Below are 22,098 nucleotides of genomic sequence, written 5' to 3'. Positions count from 1 at the left end.
TACCTTGGAGCAACCCCATAATGTTCCATATGCATCTCCTCCTAATGTAAGCTCCTTTCTGCCTCTCACAACAAACATAAATAGTGGCAGATACTCAATTAGCTTAGTGATATAATTCACGTACTTGAAAGGGAGGGGTTTCTCTAAGCAGGAAAAAAACATTTTGTTTCCCTCAGCACCCTGAATAATGGAAGTAACCAGAGTTAAATCCTATACAATATCTTAGAATGCAGAGATCTTGGTTACATATATCTGCGCAAATGTATGTTTAAGCCCCCAAGCCATGTCAAGGCCTCTATGTATATATTGGGGGTCCCTAGTGCTTCCTGCTTGCCCTGACAAAGTAGCCCTCTGTGAAACGTAAGTAGGCGTTTCAGAGGCTGCTCCGCTTCTTTAATACCGCTGAATAGTCCTTATTATGTCCTATAAATGTATAATGTGTTGTTGAATGTAATGTGTACCGCTCCGTTTAATATCTGGTGACTGCTTGCAGGGGGAGAACACAAGCGGTGAGAGCGCCTGTGAAGCAGCTCACCGTACTTAGCAAGCGGGTCGGGCAGTTACACTTGGTCCGTCATTGAGGAGTGTAGAGCGGCAGCATAACAGTCGCTGACAGGTATATTGTTAGCACCTGAGAAAGGAATTACAGTGTACCCATGGAATGTATATGAGCATAATTAAATCACAGAAATAAAGTTACTAGAGGGGCCACAAGCTTGCAAAGCATGATACGTATAAGCTAGATTTAATCTCTACGTGCCAATAATACACCTGACATTATCATTTTGATTAAATGAAAAGAAGACTATATGTGATTCAGTATAATAAACATAAGATTCACCAAGTGCAGTGTCACAGATGGTCCCGCAGGACACTAGCACGGTGAATTATGTATAACATGCATTGGTGTTTCAAAATACTGTATAAGTTTCTATGGTGTATGTAAAATCAAAGGGTTAAATGTATCTATCCTCTCAGTATACTATGTGACCACCAAAGAATAAAAATAAAGCATCAACACAATACATTGAATGAACTGTTTGCTATAACAGACAAAGACCAGGAGGTGTTACAGTTAATTTATTATTTATTGTAACAAGTTAGCAAACAACATTGTATCTACATGTGACATCAGAGCTCCATCTAAAGAAAGCCATACTTTCCTGGGGAGAAAAAATAAAAAATAGGACTGGATTGATGAAATAATATAATTGTATAAATATCAAACAAGAAAAATCAGCGGGGGCTATAATGCCTTTATTGGAAGAGAAATCTTCATAAAAGAATTGAGCAATCTCTATCAAATATATTAGATTTTAATTTATTCACATTCCCTTTAACTTTACATTCACTCCTTCAATTTTAATTATATTTCATAAATGGCTGAATAAATAAGAATTTACTTACCGATAATTCTATTTCTCATAGTCCGTAGTGGATGCTGGGGACTCCGTAAGGACCATGGGGAATAGCGGCTCCGCAGGAGACTGGGCACAAAGTAAAAGCTTTAGGACTAGCTGGTGTGCACTGGCTCCTCCCCCTATGACCCTCCTCCAAGCCTCAGTTAGGATACTGTGCCCGGACGAGCGTACACAATAAGGAAGGATTTTGAATCCCGGGTAAGACTCATACCAGCCACACCAATCACACCGTACAACCTGTGATCTGAACCCAGTTAACAGCATGATAACAAAGGAGCCTCTGACAAGATGGCTCACAACAATAATAACCCGATTTTGTAATAATAACTATGTACAAGTATTGCAGACAATCCGCACTTGGGATGGGCGCCCAGCATCCACTACGGACTATGAGAAATAGAATTATCGGTAAGTAAATTCTTATTTTCTCTAACGTCCTAAGTGGATGCTGGGGACTCCGTAAGGACCATGGGGATTATACCAAAGCTCCCAAACGGGCGGGAGAGTGCGGATGACTCTGCAGCACCGAATGAGAGAACTCCAGGTCCTCCTCAGCCAGGGTATCAAATTTGTAGAATTTAGCAAACGTGTTTGCCCCTGACCAAGTAGCTGCTCGGCAAAGTTGTAAAGCCGAGACCCCTCGGGCAGCCGCCCAAGATGAGCCCACTTTCCTTGTGGAATGGGCTTTTATAGATTTTGGCTGTGGCAGGCCTGCCACAGAATGTGTAAGCTGAATTGTATTACAAATCCAACGAGCAATAGTCTGCTTAGAAGCAGGAGCACCCAGCTTGTTGGGTGCATACAGGATAAACAGCGAGTCAGATTTTCTGACTCCAGCCGTCCTGGAAACATATATTTTCAGGGCCCTGACCACGTCCAGCAACTTGGAATCTTCCAAGTCCCTAGTAGCCGCAGGCACCACAATAGGCTGGTTCAAGTGAAATGCTGAAAACACCTTAGGGAGAAATTGAGGACGAGTCCTCAATTCTGCCCTGTCCGTATGGAAAATTAGGTAAGGGCTTTTATAAGATAAACCGCCAATTCTGAGACACGCCTGGCTGAAGCCAGGGCTAACAGCATTACCACCTTCCATGTGAGATATTTTAATTCCACAGTGGTGAGTGGTTCAAACCAATGTGATTTTAGGAATCCCAACACCACATTGAGATCCCAAGGTGCCACTGGAGGCACAAAAGGAGGCTGTATATGCAGTACCCCTTTGACAAACATCTGAACTTCAGGAAGTGAAGCTAGTTCTTTTTGGAAGAAAATCGACAGGGCCGAAATTTGAACCTTAATGGACCCTAATTTTAGTCCCATAGACAGTCCTGTTTGCAGGAAATGCAGGAAACGACCCAGTTGAAATTCCTCTGTAGGGGCCTTCCTGGCCTCACACCACGCAACATATTTACGCCAGATACGGTGATAATGTTGCATGGTTACATCCTTCCTGGCTTTGATCAGGGTAGGGATGACTTCATCCGGAATGCCTTTTTCCTTCAGGATCCGGCGTTCAACCGCCATGCCGTCAAACGCAGCCGCGGTAAGTCTTGGAACAGACAGGGTCCCTGCTGGAGCAGGTCCCTTCTTAGAGGTAGAGGCCACGGGTCCTCCGTGAGCATCTCTTGAAGTTCCGGGTACCAAGTCCTCCTTGGCCAATCTGGAGCCACGAGTATAGTTCTTACTCCTCTCCTTCTTATGATTCTCAGTACCTTGGGTATGAGAGGCAGAGGAGGGAACACATACACTGACTGGTACACCCACGGTGTTACCAGAGCGTCCACCGCTATTGCCTGAGGGTCCCTTGACCTGGCGCAATATCTGTCTAGTTTTTTGTTGAGGCGGGACGCCATCATGTCCACCCTTGGTTTTTCCCAACGGTTCACAATCATGTGGAAGACTTCTGGGTGAAGTCCCCACTCCCCCGGGTGAAGATCGTGTCTGCTGAGGAAGTCTGCTTCCCAGTTGTCCACTCCCGGAATGAACACTGCTGACAGTGCTATCACATGATTCTCCGCCCAGCGAAGAATCCTTGCCACTTCCATCATTGCCCTCCTGCTTCTTGTGCCGCCCTGTCTGTTTACGTGGGCGACTGCCGTGATGTTGTCCGACTGGATCAACACCGGCTGACCCTGAAGCAGAGGTCTTGCCTGACTTAGGGCATTGTAAATGGCCCTTAGTTCCAGGATATTTATGTGAAGTGATGTTTCCATGCTTGACCACAAGCCCTGGAAATTTTTTCCCTGTGTGTCTGCTCCCCAGCCTCTCAGGCTGGCATCCGTGGTCACCAGGACCCAATCCTGAATGCCGAATCTGCGGCCCTCTAGGAGATGAGCACTCTGTAACCACCACAGGAGAGACACCCTTGTCCTTGGAGACAGGGTTATCCGCTGATGCATTTGAAGATGCGATCCGGACCATTTGTCCAGCAGATCCCACTGAAAAGTTCTTGCGTGGAATCTGCCGAATGGAATCGCTTCGTAAGAAGCCACCATCTTTCCCAGGACCCTTGTGCATTGATGCACTGACACTTGGCCTGGTCTTAGGAGGTTCCTGACTAGGTCGGATAACTCCTTGGCTTTCTCCTCCGGGAGAAACACCTTTTTCTGTACTGTGTCCAGAATCATCCCTAGGAACAGCAGACGTGTCGTCGGAATCAGCTGCGATTTTGGAATATTTAGAATCCATCCGTGCTGTCGTAGTACTACTTGAGATAGTGCTACTCCGACCTCTAACTGTTCTCTGGACCTTGCCCTTATCAGGAGATCGTCCAAGTAAGGGATAATTAAGACGCCTTTTCTTCGAAGAAGAATCATCATTTCGGCCATTACCTTGGTAAAGACCCGGGGTGCCGTGGACAATCCAAACGGCAGCGTCTGAAACTGATAGTGACAGTTCTGTACCACAAACCTGAGGTACCCTTGGTGAGAAGGGCAAATTGGGACATGGAGGTAAGCATCCTTGATGTCCAGAGACACCATATAGTCCCCTTCTTCCAGGTTCGCTATCACTGCTCTGAGTGACTCCATCTTGAACTTGAACCTTTTTATGTAAGTGTTCAAGGATTTCAGATTTAAAATGGGTCTCACCGAGCCGTCCGGCTTCGGTACCACAAACAGCGTGGAATAATACCCCTTTCCCTGTTGTAGGAGGGGTACCTTGATTATCACCTGCTGGGAATACAGCTTGTGAATGGCTTCCAATACCGCCTCCCTGTCGGGGGGAGACGTTGGTAAAGCAGACTTCAGGAACCGGCGAGGGGGAGACGTCTCGAATTCCAATTTGTACCCCTGAGATACTACCTGCAGGATCCAGGGGTCCACTTGCGAGTGAGCCCACTGCGCGCTGAAATTCTTGAGACGGGCCCCCACCGTGCCTGAGTCCGCTTGTAAGGCCCCAGCGTCATGCTGAGGACTTGGCAGAAGCGGGGGAGGGCTTCTGTTCGTGGGAAGAGGCTGTCTGCTGCAGTCTTTTTCCCCTTCCTCTGCCCCGGGGCAGATATGAGTGGCCTTTTGCCCGCTTGCCCTTATGGGGACGAAAGGACTGAGCCTGAAAAGACGGTATCTTTTTCTGCTGCGAGGTGACTTGGGGTAAAAAGGTGGATTTTCCAGCCGTTGCCGTGGCCACCAGGTCCGATAGACCGACCCCAAATAACTCCTCCCCTTTATACGGCAATACTTCCATATGCCGTTTGGAATCCGCATCCCCTGACCACTGTCGCGTCCATAATCCTCTTCTGGCAGAAATGGACATCGCACTTACTCTTGATGCCAGAGTGCAAATATCCCTCTGTGCATCTCGCATATATAGAAATGCATCCTTTAAATGCTGTATAGTCAATAATATATTGTCCCTGTCCAGGGTATCAATATTTTCAGTCAGGGAATCCGACCAAGCCACCCCAGCACTGCACATCCAGGCTGAGGCGATTGCTGGTCGCAGTATAATACCAGTATGTGTGTATATACTTTTAAGGATATTTTCCAGCCTCCTATCAGCTGGTTCCTTGAGGGCGGCCGTATCAGGGGACGGTAACGCCACTTGTTTTGATAAGCGTGTGAGCGCCTTATCTACGCTAGGGGGTGTTTCCCAACGCGCCCTAACCTCTGGCGGGAAAGGGTATAATGCCAATAACTTTTTAGAAATTAGCAGTTTTTTATCGGGGGAAACCCACGCTTCATCACACACCTCATTTAATTCATCTGATTCGGGAAAAACTACGGGTAGTTTTTTCACACCCCACATAATACCCTTTTTTGTGGTACTTGTAGTATCAGAAATGTTCAAAACCTCCTTCATTGCCGTGATCATGTAACATGTGGCCCTACTGGAAAATACGTTTGTTTCCTCACCGTCGACACTGGAGTCAGTGTCCGTGTCTGTATCGACCTGAGGTAACGGGCGCTTTAGAGCCCCTGACGGTGTTTGAGACGCCTGTACAGGTATTAACTGATTTGCCGGCTGTCTCATGTCGTCAACAGTCTTTTGTAAAGTGCTGACACTATCACGTAATTCTTTCCATAAGACCATCCAGTCAGGTGTCGACTCCCTAGGGGGTGACATCACTAACACAGGCAATTGCTCCGCCTCCACACCATTTTCCTCCTCATACATGTCGACACAACGTACCGACACACAGCACACACACAGGGAATGCTCTGATAGAGGACAGGACCCCACTAGCCCTTTGGGGAGACAGAGGGAGAGTTTGCCAGCACACACCAGAGCGCTATATATATACAGGGATAACCTTATATAAGTGTTTTTCCCTAATATAGCTGCTGTATATATTTATATGCCAATTTAGTGCCCCCCCTCTCTTGTTTTACCCTGTTTCTGTAGTGCAGGACTGCAGGGGAGAGTCAGGGAGCCTTCCTCCAACGGAGCTGTGAGGAAAAAATGGCGCCAGTGTGCTGAGGAGATAGGCTCCGCCCCTTTTTCGGCGGCCTTTCTCCCGCTTTTTTATGTAAAAATAGGCAGGGGTTAAATACATCCATATAGCCCAGGAGCTATATGTGATGTATTTTTTGCCAAAAAGGTGTTTTTATTGCGTCTCAGGGCGCCCCCCCCAGCGCCCTGCACCCTCAGTGACCGGAGTGTGAAGTGTGCTGAGAGCAATGGCGCACAGCTGCAGTGCTGTGCGCTACCTTATTGAAGACAGGACGTCTTCTGCCGCCGATTTTCCGGACCTCTTCCGTCTTCTGGCTCTGTAAGGGGGACGGCGGCGCGGCTCTGGGACCCATCCATGGCTGGGCCTGTGATCGTCCCTCTGGAGCTAATGTCCAGTAGCCTAAGAAGCCCAATCCACTCTGCACGCAGGTGAGTTCGCTTCTTCTCCCCTTAGTCCCTCGGTGCAGTGAGCCTGTTGCCAGCAGGTCTCACTGAAAATAAAAAAACCTATTTAAACTTTTACTCTAAGCAGCTCAGGAGAGCCACCTAGATTGCACCCTTCTCGTTCGGGCACAAAATCTTAACTGAGGCTTGGAGGAGGGTCATAGGGGGAGGAGCCAGTGCACACCAGCTAGTCCTAAAGCTTTTACTTTGTGCCCAGTCTCCGGCGGAGCCGCTATTCCCCATGGTCCTTACGGAGTCCCCAGCATCCACTTAGGACGTTAGAGAAATAATCGTTACTATTTTAAATGATGACAATAAAGGATACATTTTAATAAAAATACTAATTGTAAGGTTATTAGTGCACCCAGATAACTGGTTCTGTTTCTGTGTGTATAGGTTAAGGATCACTAACTGATCACAGAACTATTACTACTGCTACTACAGGCATTCTATACACAGGTCAAGGTAATAAAGTCCTCAGGCTCATCACTATCCTTGTTATATCTACCTGAGTGTGCCACCTTTAATTAAAATACTTGGACAAGGTTATCTGCTTATTTTAACAGACTTCATTGACAATTTACCCCCCCCCCCCCCCCCAAAAAAGAAAAAAAAAAAGAAAAAGAAAAAAAGAAGAAGAGGTATGCTTTACATAGGAAAGGAATTTTGGCTAAATGTATAAGACCCTCACCTGGTCAAAGTACTTGACTTGAATGGCCCTTTATTTGTAAGCGCAGATGTTCTTTTCCACCAAGTCTGTGTACTTGCCTGGCAGATGCAACAATACCAGCAAGTGTCTTATCGGACGTGGTGGCACAGTATGCGACCAGTCAGATCAACAGTGTTAGCAGCTGCAGGGAAGAGAAACTTCCCTTCCGCTGCTCCTCTCAGAGGGACCGGAAAGTCCCTCTGCCTCCCCGACACCCTGCTTTCAGTGTTGCCGTGCTGCCGATCATTGCTGATTGGTCAGCATGGCAGGACCCCCCACCCAACAGCTGCAGACAATAGCAGCTGCTGGGAATGTGCCAACCAACCCCCCCAAGCCACCCCCATGTGACCCTGGCAGCTGTCTGGAGTGTAAAAAGTAACATCGCAATGTTACTGATCTTTTAAAAATATATATTTTCTTTTTTTAACTAAAATCATGTTCCTCACTTGATTCACTCGTAAAACCCCCCAACAATTTCTGAGCGTTTTTTGGGGAAAAAATCATCAGTTAAGTGGTTAACAGCATTTATACACCTGAGTTAGTGCCACTGTGCCAGGGAGTAGTTCATTTAAATGTTCTCTGAAGTAATTGTAGACAGACCCTTGTGCTTTGAAGCAGTTAATCTGCCTATAAATTGACATTAGGGCCCAACAGAGGCCTTACTTGGTTGCCCAGTAAGTGTTTTATCAATCACATTTCAATATGGTAGGAAGTAGCAGACATTTTACCTTTTTTTTACTCGATGCTCAGACATTGGGTCTAATTCTTATCTGATCGCTGGGCTGCGTTTTTTGCTGCCCTGCGATCAGATAGTCGCCACCTACAGGGGGAGGGGAAAAGCGCTGTGCAAGTGTGCGTTCGCTTCTGTAGCAGAGTGGCACAAAAATCAGTTTGTGCAGTCTTTGCTAGGCCAGGACTTACTCAGCTGCTGCGATGGAATCCTGCTGATTGGGGCCGGAGCTGACGTCAGACACCCTCCCTGAAAACGCCTGCGTTTTTCCTGACACTCCTGGAAAATGGTCAACTGACATCCACAAATGGCCACTTCCTGTCAATCACCTTGCGATCGCCCATGCGCTTCAATTTTTCGCTCCATCGCTAGGCGCCGATGCATGTTGCTGTTGTGCGGCGCGCCAGCACTTTGCTGCTCAGGCGCATGCTGTTTGGATCTAATCGCACGCTGTACGAAAATGCACAGCAGCAATCAGATCTGAATTACCCCCATTGTTACAAACGCTGCCCTCTTATATGTTCTGGCCTGGAGTACCTCTGGGTGGCCAGAGGTGCTGCTATGTTCTGGCTTGAAGTACCTCTGGGTGGCCAGAGGTGCTGCTATGTTCTGGCCTGGAGTACCTCTGGGTGGCCAGAGGTGCTGTTGTCAGAGGGCAGTCCCAGCTGGTGTAATCAGCTGGAACAGACTGATCTCATAATCATCATTCTCCATCTGCAGCACATTGTGTGTTAGGGGGCTTGCCCTTGTGTGCTGTAGTGATTGGCTTGCTGTTTTTAAATGTGCGTTAGCCCTGATGCTCAGGGCCAGTGATAGCCAGTTATCAAGTGTTTGTTTGCCAGTACAGTTCCCAGTAACTGTCAGTCTCGTCTGTATCCTTGCCTTGCAACTCTGTATCCAGCCCGTATACTTTTATTTTGCCTTGTTTGATCTTGCCGTAGCCAGAATCCTGCAAACCCTGCCTGCCTTCTTTGCACCATATTTCAGACTGTTTTCTACCATCCATATGTTTTCCCCAGGTGAAGTAATCTGCTTCAGTATTCCTTTGTTCAAGCATTTTCATCATCATCTGTAATCCTGTGTGCTTTCCCTGTCATAATACAGTTTTATTTTTATTTCGTCAACCTGGCATGTTTTCTGTTCTACTCCAGCAGTAATCGTAGTCTAGCAATTTACCTGCAGTCAGTTAAGGCAGGTTAATCCTAACAGACATACTTCCCAACAAAGGTGGGACTGTTAGAGGCATTCACTACTGGTTACTTACTGTAACATACTCATCTCTGAGCACCTGAATTCTCATCTCTCTTCATCCTCAATTCCATTCCTCCACTGCCCCCTTCTGTCAGTATCTCCACTGGCAGTTAATGTTTTTCAGGTCTCCTAACAGAATCACAAGTGAAATAAGACTGTTCACTTGTGGAGCTTTTAAAATGTGTCAGTGAGTAATGAATACACCTGTGCACCTGCTGGGTGACCTGGAAAACAGAAATGCTTGAAGTCCTGAGAACCACTACCATACAGAATCAAATTTAAAATGTTCTTATTCAATTGCACAGCCCCCTGCCACTCTTTTCCCTTATCGGCTCTGCTAACAACGTCCACACACTACCTCCAGGATTTCTCCTGCACTGCAACCAACTGTGAAATGCCCTCCTATACCAAGACTTTTGACAATATTTAGCGGCACCCGGTTCTCTGCACTCTCACCTGCGATGCAGGTAGCGGGTGTAAAGAGCAGCGTGCTTCTAAACATTGTCCCTGGCATAAATGGACCAGAAGCAGTTTCCCGGTCAGCAAGTCTGACGCTGTCTATACCTATGTAAGGCACTATGGAACCCTTGTGCTGCAAATTAAATAAAAGATAATAAATGTTTTTTCCCCTTTTTGCAAACATTGTCTAGGACATACAGATTGAGCCATGCTCATCTAGGCATCTCTGCTGCGCATAGGTGCACCATGGTTTATTAGCATAAACCCTTCATCTACTGTTCTCACCTGCAATACAATACAGAGAGAACAATACAGTAGGGCAGAGGTTCCCAAACTGTGTGCCGTGGCTCCCTCGGGACACTTGCAGGGGGGCCCTGGGTTGGTGGTCCAGGACCAATTCAAATTATTCATGGTCAATATAATAGGCAAAACCAGTGCTGGTGGCTGCCAGTCATAACATATGTGGCCAAACAGAAGCAAATGTTGTCCCTCGCCACACAAATGACCCTAAGGATGACATATAAACGCGATCTACTTAATGTAATATTTCTTTCTAATTTCTCAATAATACATTTTTGGCCTAAGGGTGCCATGAAAAAAATTCTGATATTGTAGGGCGCCGTGATTCAAAAAAGTTTGGAAACCACTGCAGTAGGGGATTAAGTCTGACTGCCCTTGCTCAGTTAATCATATTAAAGGAAAAGATGAGGAGGACTCCATCTGTATCCACAACTCCAGTGTTAGTTTTATTTATTCTGACTAGGATTTGTCTCAAGAAACAGAAATACTCAGGAGCTTAATTTTGAGGTGTAACCGTGCTTTGTATGGTGAGAGAGGCCTGTACAGGCATTGATACATTACCTATTAATAAGTGGCTTCTATCAGTCCCAAATACTGTACCTACAGGAGGGTTTTTTGTGGGAATGCCCTGTCAAATAAGACTTCTTGGACTGTAAATCTTAATATTTGCTCAAACATACTTAAAATAAGAATTTACTTACCGATAATTCTATTTCTCGTAGTCCGTAGTGGATGCTGGGAACTCCGTAAGGACCATGGGGAATAGCGGCTCCGCAGGAGACTGGGCACAAAGAGAAAAGCTTTAGGACTACCTGGTGTGCACTGGCTCCTCCCCCTATGACCCTCCTCCAAGCCTCAGTTAGGATACTGTGCCCGGACGAGCGTACACAATAAGGAAGGATTTTGAATCCCGGGTAAGACTCATACCAGCCACACCAATCACACCGTACAACCTGTGATATGAACCCAGTTAACAGCATGATAACAGAGGAGCCTCTGGATAGATGGCTCACAACAACAATAACCCGATTTGTTAACAATAACTATGTACAAGTATTGCAGATAATCCGCACTTGGGATGGGCGCCCAGCATCCACTACGGACTACGAGAAATAGAATTATCGGTAAGTAAATTCTTATTTTCTCTGACATCCTAGTGGATGCTGGGAACTCCGTAAGGACCATGGGGATTATACCAAAGCTCCCAAACGGGCGGGAGAGTGCGGATGACTCTGCAGCACCGAGTGAGAAAACTCCAGGTCCTCCTCAGCCAGAGTGTCAAATTTGTAAAATTTTACAAAAGTATTTGACCCTGACCAAGTAGCAGCTCGGCAGAGTTGTAAAGCCGAGACCCCTCGGGCAGCCGCCCAAGATGAGCCCACCTTCCTTGTGGAGTGGGCTTTTACAGATTTTGGCTGTGGCAGGCCTGCCACAGAATGCGCAAGCTGAATTGTACTACAAATCCAGCGAGCAATAGTCTGCTTAGAAGCAGGAGCACCCAGATTGTTGGGTGCGTACAGGATAAATAGCGAGTCAGATTTTCTGACTCCAGCCGTCCTGGAAACAATAAGAATTTACTTACCGATAATTCTATTTCTCGGAGTCCGTAGTGGATGCTGGGGTTCCTGAAAGGACCATGGGGAATAGCGGCTCCGCAGGAGACAGGGCACAAAAAAGTAAAGCTTTACTAGGTCAGGTGGTGTGCACTGGCTCCTCCCCCTATGACCCTCCTCCAGACTCCAGTTAGGTACTGTGCCCGGACGAGCATACACAATAAGGGAGGCATTTTGAATCCCGGGTAAGACTCATACCAGCCACACCAATCACACCGTACAACTTGTGATCTAAACCCAGTTAACAGTATGACAACAGAAAGGGCCTCTTAAAGATGGCTCCTTAACAATAACCCGAATTAGTTAACAATAACTATGTACAAGTATTGCAGATAATCCGCACTTGGGATGGGCGCCCAGCATCCACTACGGACTCCGAGAAATAGAATTATCGGTAAGTAAATTCTTATTTTCTCTATCGTCCTAAGTGGATGCTGGGGTTCCTGAAAGGACCATGGGGATTATACCAAAGCTCCCAAACGGGCGGGAGAGTGCGGATGACTCTGCAGCACCGAATGAGAGAACTCCAGGTCCTCCTTTGCCAGGGTATCAAATTTGTAAAATTTTACAAACGTGTTCTCCCCCGACCACGTAGCTGCTCGGCAGAGTTGTAATGCCGAGACCCCTCGGGCAGCCGCCCAAGATGAGCCCACCTTCCTTGTGGAGTGGGCTTTTACAGTTTTAGGCTGTGGCAGGCCTGCCACAGAATGTGCAAGTTGAATTGTGTTACAAATCCAACGAGCAATCGACTGCTTAGAAGCAGGTGCGCCCAACTTGTTGGGTGCATACAATATAAACAGCGAGTCAGATTTTCTGACTCCAGCCGTCCTTGCAATGTATATTTTTAAGGCTCTGACAACGTCCAACAACTTGGAGTCCTCCAAGTCGCTAGTGGCCGCAGGCACCACAATAGGTTGGTTCAGATGAAATGCTGATACCACTTTAGGGAGAAAATGCGGACGAGTCCGCAGTTCTGCCCTATCCGAATGGAAGATTAGATAAGGACTTTTATAAGATAAAGCCGCCAATTCAGATACTCTCCTGGCAGAGGCCAGGGCTAGTAACATAGTCACTTTCAATGTGAGATATTTCAAATCCACCTTTTTCAATGGTTCAAACCAATGGGATTTGAGGAAATCTAAAACTACATTTAGATCCCACGGTGCCACCGGAGGCACCACAGGAGGCTGTATATGCAGTACTCCCTTGACAAAAGTCTGGACCTCAGGGACAGAGGCCAATTCTTTTTGGAAGAATATTGACAGGGCCGAAATTTGAACCTTAATGGATCCCAATTTGAGACCCATAGATAATCCTGATTGCAGGAAATGTAGGAAACGACCCAGTTGGAATTCCTCCGTCGGAACCCTCCGATCCTCGCACCACGCTACATATTTTCGCCAAATGCGGTGATAATGTTTCACGGTGACTTCCTTCCGTGCCTTAATCAAGGTAGGAATGACTTCTTCTGGAATGCCTTTCCCTTTTAGGATCTGGCGTTCAACCGCCATGCCGTCAAACGCAGCCGCGGTAAGTCTTGAAAAAGACAGGGACCCTGCTGTAGCAGGTCCCTTCTCAGAGGTAGAGGCCACGGTTCGTCCGTGAGCATCTCTTGAAGTTCCGGATACCAAGTCCTTCTCGGCCAATCCGGAACCACTAGTATTGTTCTTACTCTTCTTTGCCGTATGATCTTCAATACCTTTGGTATGAGCGGCAGAGGAGGAAACACATACACTGACTGGTACACCCAAGGAGTTACCAGTGCGTCCACAGCTATTGCCTGTGGATCTCTTGACCTGGCGCAATATTTGTCCAGTTTCTTGTTGAGGCGAGACGCCATCATGTCTACAATTGGTCTTTCCCAACGGTCTATTAACATGTTGAAGACTTCTGGATGTAGACCCCACTCTCCCGGATGAAGATCGTGTCTGCTGAGGAAGTCTGCTTCCCAGTTGTCCACGCCCGGGATGAACACTGCTGACAGTGCTATCACGTGATTCTCCGCCCAGCGAAGAATCTTGGCAGCTTCTGCCATTGCACTCCTGCTTCTTGTGCCGCCCTGCCTGTTTACATGGGCGACCGCCGTGATGTTGTCCGACTGAATCAACACCGGCTTTCCTTGCAGGAGAAGTTCCGCCTGGCTTAGAGCATTGTAGATTGCTCTTAGTTCCAGAATGTTTATGTGAAGAGACTTTTCCAGACTCGTCCATACTCCCTGGAAGTTTCTTCCTTGTGTGACTGCTCCCCAGCCTCTCAGGCTGGCGTCCGTGGTCACCAGGATCCAATCCTGAATGCCGAATCTGCGGCCTTCTAATAGGTGAGCCTTCTGCAACCACCACAGAAGTGACACCCTTGTCTTTGGTGACAGGGTTATTCGCAGGTGCATCTGCAGATGCGACCCTGACCATTTGTCCAACAGATCCCTTTGGAATATTCTTGCATGGAATCTGCCGAATGGAATTGCTTCGTAAGAAGCCACCATTTTTCCCAGGACTCTTGTGCATTGATGTACTGACACTTTTCCTGGTTTTAGGAGGTTCCTGACCAGATCGGATAACTCCTTGGCTTTTTCCTCTGGAAGGAAAACCTTTTTCTGAACCGTGTCCAGAATCATTCCTAGGAACAGCAGACGAGTTGTCGGGATTAAATGGGATTTTGGAATATTCAGAATCCACCCGTGTTGTCTTAGCACCTCTTGAGATAGTGCTAAAGCTGTCTCCAGCTGTTCTCTGGACCTTGCCCTTATTAGGAGATCGTCCAAGTATGGGATAACTAATACGCCTTTTCTTCGAAGAAGAATCATCATCTCGGCCATTACCTTGGTAAAGACCCGAGGCGCCGTGGACAATCCGAACGGCAGCGTCTGAAACTGATAGTGACAGTTTTGAACAATGAACCTGAGGTACCCCTGGTGTGCGGGGTAAATCGGAACGTGTAGATACGCATCCTTGATGTCCAAGGATACCATAAAGTCCCCTTCTTCCAGGTTCGCTATCACTGCTCTGAGTGACTCCATCTTGAACTTGAACTTTTTTATGTAGAGGTTCAAGGACTTCAGATTTAGAATAGGCCTTACCGAGCCATCCGGCTTCGGTACCACAAATAGAGTGGAATAATACCCCTTTCCTTGTTGTAATAGGGGTACTTTGACTATCACCTGCTGAGCGTACAGCTTGTGAATGGCTTCCAACACCCTCTCCCTTTCGGAAGAGACGGTTGGTAAGGCAGACTTCAGGAAACGATGAGGAGGATCCGTCTCTAATTCCAACCTGTACCCCTGAGATATTATCTGCAGGATCCAGGGGTCTACCTGCGAGTGAGCCCACTGCGCGCTGTAATTTTTGAGACGGCCCCCCACTGTCCCCGAGTCCGCTTGAGAGGCCCCAGCGTCATGCTGAGGTTTTTGCAGGAGCCGGGGAGGGCTTCTGTTCCTGGGAAGGAGCTGCCTGTTGGTGTCTCTTCCCTCTTCCTCTGCCTCGTGGCAGGTACGACAAGCCCTTTGCTCTCTTATTTTTGTAGGAGCGAAAAGGCTGCGGTTGAAAGGTCGGTGCCTTTCTCTGTTGGGGAGTGACTTGAGGTAAAAAAGTGGATTTCCCGGCAGTAGCCGTGGCCACCAAGTCTGATAGACCAACTCCAAATAACTCCTCCCCTTTATACGGCAAAACCTCCATGTGACGTTTTGAATCCGCATCGCCTGTCCACTGTCGTGTCCATAAGGCTCTTCTGGCTGAAATGGACATAGCACTCATCCGAGATGCCAGTGTGCAAATATCCCTCTGTGCATCACGCATATAGATAAATGCATCCTTTATTTGTTCTAACGACAGTAAAACATTGTCCCTATCTAGGGTATCAATATTTTCAATCAGGGATTCTGACCAAACTACTCCAGCACTGCACATCCAGGCAGTTGCTATAGCTGGTCGTAGTATAACACCTGCATGTGTGTATATATTCTTTTGAATAACTTCCATCTTTCTATCTGATGGATCCTTAAGTGCGGCCGTCTCAGGAGAGGGTAACGCCACTTGTTTGGATAAGCGTGTGAGCGCCTTGTCCACCTTAGGGGGTGTTTCCCAGCGCGCCCTAACCTCTGGCGGGAAAGGGTATAATGCCAATAACTTTTTTGAAATTATCAACTTTTTATCAGGAGCAACCCACGCTTCATCACACACGTCATTTAATTCTTCTGATTCAGGAAAAACTGTTTGTAGTTTTTTCACACCATACATAATACCCTGTTTTACGGTATCTGTAGTATCAGCTAAATGTAACGTCTCCTTCATTGCCAAAATCATATAACGTGTGGCCCTACTGGAAAATACGTTTGAATTTCTACCGTCGTCACTGGAATCAGTGCCCGTGTCTGGGTCTGTGTCGACCGACTGAGGCAAAGGGCGTTTTACAGCCCCTGACGGTGTTTGAGGCGCCTGGACAGGCATTAATTGATTGTCCGGCCGCCTCATGTCCTCAACTGACTGTTTAAGGGAAGATAAACCATCACGTAATTCCACAAAAAAAGGCATCCATTCTGGTGTCGACCCCCTGGGGGGTGACATCTGCATATTTGGCAATTGCTCCGCCTCCACACCAATATCGTCCTCATACATGTCGACACCACGTACCGACACACACCGCAAACTCACAGGGAATGCTCTAATGAAGACAGGACCCACTAGCCCTTTTGGGGAGACAGAGGGAGAGTCTGCCAGCACACACCACAAAGCGCTATATATACAAGGGATATCCTTATATTAAGTGCTCCCTTATAGCTGCTTTAATATATATATATATATAGCCATTAATGTGCCCCCCCTCTCTGTTTTACCCTGTTTCTGTAGTGCAGTGCAGGGGAGAGACCTGGGAGCCGTTCTGACCAGCGGAGCTGTGACAGAAAATGGCGCCGTGTGCTGAGGAGATAGGCCCCGCCCCTTTTTCGGCGGGTTCTTCTCCCGCTATTTTTCCAGTCAGGCAGGGGTTAAATATCTCCATATAGCCCCTATGGGCTATATGTGAGGTATTTTTAGCCTTGTATAAGGTTTATATTTGCCTCTCAGAGCGCCCCCCCCCAGCGCTCTGCACCCTCAGTGACTGCCCAGTGAAGTGTGCTGAGAGGAAAATGGCGCACAGCTGCAGTGCTGTGCGCTACCTTATGAAGACTGAGGAGTCTTCAGCCGCCGGTTTCCGGACCTCTTCACGCTTCAGCATCTGCAAGGGGGTCGGCGGCGCGGCTCCGGGACCGGACTCCACGGCTGGGCCTGTGTTCGATCCCTCTGGAGCTAATGGTGTCCAGTAGCCAAGCAGCAAATCCACTCTGCATGCAGGTGAGTTTACTACTTTCCCCCTAAGTCCCACGTTGCAGTGATCCTGTTGCCAGCAGGACTCACTGTAAAGAAAAAAAACCTAAACTAAACTTTCTCTAAGCAGCTCTTTAGGAGAGCCACCTAGATTGCACCCTTCTCGTTCGGGCACAAAATCTAACTGGAGTCTGGAGGAGGGTCATAGGGGGAGGAGCCAGTGCACACCACCTGACCTAGTAAAGCTTTACTTTTTTGTGCCCTGTCTCCTGCGGAGCCGCTATTCCCCATGGTCCTTTCAGGAACCCCAGCATCCACTTAGGACGATAGAGAAATATATTTTCAGGGCCCTGACAACGTCCAGCAACTTGGAGTCCTCCAAGTCCTTAGTAGCCGCAGGTACCACAATAGGCTGGTTCAGATGAAACGCTGAAACCACCTTTGGGAGAAATTGAGGACGAGTCCTCAATTCTGCCCTGTCCGTATGAAAAATCAGGTAAGGGCTTTTACAGGATAAAGCCGCCAATTCGGACACACGCCTGGCTGAAGCCAGGGCCAACAACATGACCACTTTCCATGTGAGATATTTTAATTCCACAGTGTTGAGTGGTTCAAACCAATGTGATTTTAGGAAATCCAAAACAACATTCAGATCCCAGGGTGCCACTGGAGGCACAAAAGGAGGCTGTATATGTAGCACTCCCTTAAACGTCTGGACTTCAGGCACTGAAGCCAGTTCTCTCTGAAAGAAAATCGACAGGGCCGAAATCTGGACCTTAATGGATCCTAATTTTAGGCCCATAGACACTCCTGCTTGCAGAAAATGCAGGAATCGACCCAGTTGAAATTCCTCCGTCGGGGCCTTTTTGGCCTCGCGATATAGATTTGGAAAACATCGCACCACGCAACATATTTCCGCCAGATGCGGTGATAATGCTTTGCGGTTACATCCTTTCTGGCTTTTATCAAAGTAGGGATGACTTCGTCTGGAATGCCTTTTTCCTTTAGGATCCGGCGTTCAACCGCCATGCCGTCAAACGCAGCCGCGGTAAGTCTTGGAACAGACAGGGTCCCTGCTGGAGCAGGTCCCTTCTCAGAGGTAGAGGCCACGGGTCCTCTGTGAGCATCTCTTGAAGTTCCGGGTACCAAGTCCTTCTTGGCCAATCCGGAGCCACGAGAATAGTTCTTACTCCTCCCCGCCGTATAATTCTCAGCACTTTGGGTATGAGAGGCAGAGGAGGGAACACATACACCGACTGGTACACCCACGGAGTTACCAGAGCGTCCACAGCTATTGCTTGAGGGTCCCTTGACCTGGCGCAATACCTGTCCAGTTTTTTGTTGAGGCGGGACGCCATCATGTCCACCTTTGGTTTTTCCCAACGGTTTATCATCATGTGGAAGACTTCTGGGTGAAGTCCCCACTCTCCCGGGTGGAGGTCGTGCCTGCTGAGGAAGTCTGCTTCCCAGTTGTCCACTCCCGGAATGAACACTGCCGACAGTGCTATCACATGATTTTGCGCCCAGCGAAGAATCCTTGCAGCTTCTGCCATTGCCCTCCTGCTTCTTGTGCCGCCCTGTCTGTTTACGTGGGCGACTGCCGTGATGTTGTCCGACTGGATCAGCACCGGCTGACCTTGAAGCAGAGGTCTTGCTTGGCTTAGAGCGTTGTAAATGGCTCTTAACTCCAGGATATTTATGTGAAGTGATGTCTCCAGGCTTGACCACAAGCCCTGGAAGTTTCTTCCCTGTGTGACTGCTCCCCAGCCTCGCAGGCTGGCATCCGTGGTCACCAGAACCCAGTCCTGAATGCCGAATCTGCGGCCCTCTAGAAGATGAGCACTCTGCAACCACCACAGGAGAGACACCCTTGTCCTTGGGGACAGGGTTATTCGCTGATGCATCTGAAGATGCGATCCGGACCATTTGTCCAGCAGGTCCCACTGGAATGTTCTTGCGTGGAATCTGCCGAATGGGATTGCTTCGTAGGAAGCTACCATTTTTCCCAGGACCCTTGTGCATTGGTGCACTGATACTTGGCCTGGTTTTAGGAGGTTTCTGACTAGCTCGGATAACTCTCTGGCTTTCTCTTCCGGGAGAAACACCTTTTTCTGGACTGTGTCCAGGATCATCCCTAGGAATAGAAGACGTGTCGTCGGGATCAGCTGCGATTTTGGGATATTGAGAATCCAACCGTGCTGCCGCGGCACTACTTGAGATAGTGCTACTCCGACTACCAACTGTTCCTTGGATCTAGCCCTTATCAGGAGATCGTCCAAGTAAAGGATAATTAAAACTCCATTCCTTTCGAAGGAGAATCATCATTTCGGCAATTACTTTGGTAAAGACCCGGGGCGCCGTGGACAATCCAAACGGCAGCGTCTGAAACTGATAGTGGCAGTTCTGTACCACAAACCTGAGGTACCCTTGGTGAGAAGGGTAAATTGGGACATGGAGGTAAGCATCCTTGATGTCCAGAGACACCATATAATCCCCTTCTTCCAGGTTCGCGATCACCGCTCTGAGTGACTCCATCTTGAATTTGAACCTCTGTATGTAAGTGTTCAAAGATTTTAGATTTAGAATAGGTCTCACCGAGCCATCCGGCTTCGGTACCACAAACAGCGTGGAATAATACCCCTTTCCCTGTTGCAGGAGGGGTACCTTGATTATCACCTGCTGTGAATACAGCTTGTGAATGGCTTCCAATACCGCCTCCCTGTCGGAGGGAGACGTCGGTAAGGCAGACTTTAGGAAACGGCGAGGTGGAGACGCCTCGAATTCCAATTTGTACCCCTGAGATACCACTTGAAGGATCCAGGGATCCACTTGTGAGTGAGCCCACTGCGCGCTGAAATTCTTGAGACGGGCCCCCACCGTGCCTGAGTCCGCTTGTAGAGCCCCAGCGTCATGCTGAGGACTTGGCAGAAGCGGGAGAGGGCTTCTGTTCCTGGGAACTGGCTGTTTGCTGCAGCCTTTTTCCTCTCCCTCTGCCACGGGGCAGAAATGAGGAACCTTTCGCCCGCTTGCCCTTATGGGGCCGAAAGGACTGCGCCTGATAATACGGCGTCTTTTTATGTTGAGAGGCTACCTGGGGTAAAAATGTGGATTTCCCAGCAGTTGCCGTGGATACCAGGTCCGATAGACCTACCCCAAATAACTCCTCCCCTTTATAAGGCAATACTTCCATATGCCTTTTGGAATCAGCATCACCTGACCACTGCCGCGTCCATAACCCTCTTCTGGCAGATATGGACAGCGCACTTACTCTTGATGCCAGTCGGCAAATATCCCTCTGTGCATCACGCATATATAAAAACGCATCTTTTAAATGCTCTATAGTCAGTAATATAGTGTCCCTATCCAGGGTATCAATATTTTCAGTCAGGGAATCCGACCAAGCCACCCCAGCAGTGCACATCCAGGCTGAGGCGATTGCTGGTCGCAGTATAACACCCGTGTGAGTGTATATACATTTTAGGATATTCTCCTGCTTTCTGTCAGCAGGTTCCTTAAGGGCGGCCGTCTCCGGAGACGGTAGTGCCACCTGTTTTGACAAGCGTGTGAGCGCTTTATCCACCCTAGGAGGTGTTTCCCAACGTGCCCTATCCTCTGGCGGGAAGGGGTATGATGCCAATAACTTTTTAGGAATTATCAGTCTTTTATCGGGAGAAACCCACGCTTCATCACACACTTCATTTAATTCCTCAGATGCAGGAAAAACTACAGGTAGTTTTTTCTCACCAAACATAATACCCTTTTTAGTGGTACTTGTACTATCAGAAATGTGTAAAACATTTTTTCATTGCCTCAATCATGTAACGTGTGGCCCTACTGGAAGTTACATTCGTCTCTTCATCGTCGACACTGGAGTCAGTATCCGTGTCGGCGTCTGTATCTACCATCTGAGGTAGCGGGCGTTTTAGAGCCCCTGATGGTCTTTGAGACGCCTGGACAGGCACCAGCTGAGTAGCCGGCTGTCTCATGTCATCAACCGTCTTTTGTAAAGAGCTGACACTTTAACGTAAATCCTTCCATAAGCTCATCCACTCAGGTGTCGACTCCCTAGAGGGTGACATCACCAGTACAGGCAATTGCTCCGCCTCCACATCATTTTCCTCTTCATACATGTCGACACAGTCGTACCGACACACAGCACACACACAGGGAATGCTCTGATAGAGGACAGGACCCCACTAGCCCTTTGGGGAGACAGAGGGAGAGTATGCCAGCACACACCAGAGCGCTATATATATGTTGGGATAACACCAAACAGAGTGTTTTTCCCTTTATAGCTGCTGTGTATATTATACTGCGCCTAAATAGTGCCCCCCCCCCCCCCTCTTGTTTTACCCTTTTCTGTAGTGCAGGACTGCAGGGGAGAGTCAGGGAGACATCCTTCCAGCGGAGCTGTGAGGGAAAATGGCGCCAGTGTGCTGAGGAGATAGGCTCCGCCCCCTTCTCGGCGGACTTTCCCCCCGCTTTTTTTCGGAATCTGGCAGGGGTTAATATACATCCATATAGCCCTAGGGTTATATGTGATGTAATTTAGCCAGCCAAGGTGTTTATATTGCTGCTCAGGGCGCCCCCCCCCCAGCGCCCTGCACCCATCAGTGACCGGAGCGTGTGGTGCATGAGGAGCAATGGCACACAGCTGCAGTGCTGTGCGCTACCTTGGTGAAGACTGATGTCTTCTGCCGCCGATTTTCCGGACCTCTTCTTGCTTCTGGCTCTGTAAGGGGGCCGGCGGCGCGGCTCTGGGACCGGACTCCGAGGCTGGGCCTGTGTTCGGTCCCTCTGGAGCTAATGGTGTCCAGTAGCCTAAGAAGCCCAAGCTGGCTGCAAGCAGGCAGGTTCGCTTCTTCTCCCCTTAGTCCCTCGATGCAGTGAGCCTGTTGCCAGCAGGTCTCACTGAAAATAAAAAACCTAAAACTAACTTTTCCTAAGAAGCTCAGGAGAGCCTCCTAGATTGCACCCAGCTCGG

The sequence above is a fragment of the Pseudophryne corroboree genome, chromosome 1 (genome assembly GCF_028390025.1).
Source record: "Pseudophryne corroboree isolate aPseCor3 chromosome 1, aPseCor3.hap2, whole genome shotgun sequence".
Classification (NCBI taxonomy): Eukaryota; Metazoa; Chordata; class Amphibia; order Anura; family Myobatrachidae; genus Pseudophryne; species Pseudophryne corroboree.
The sequence above is the reverse complement of the archived record's forward strand: the minus strand, read 5'-3'. Positions refer to the sequence as shown.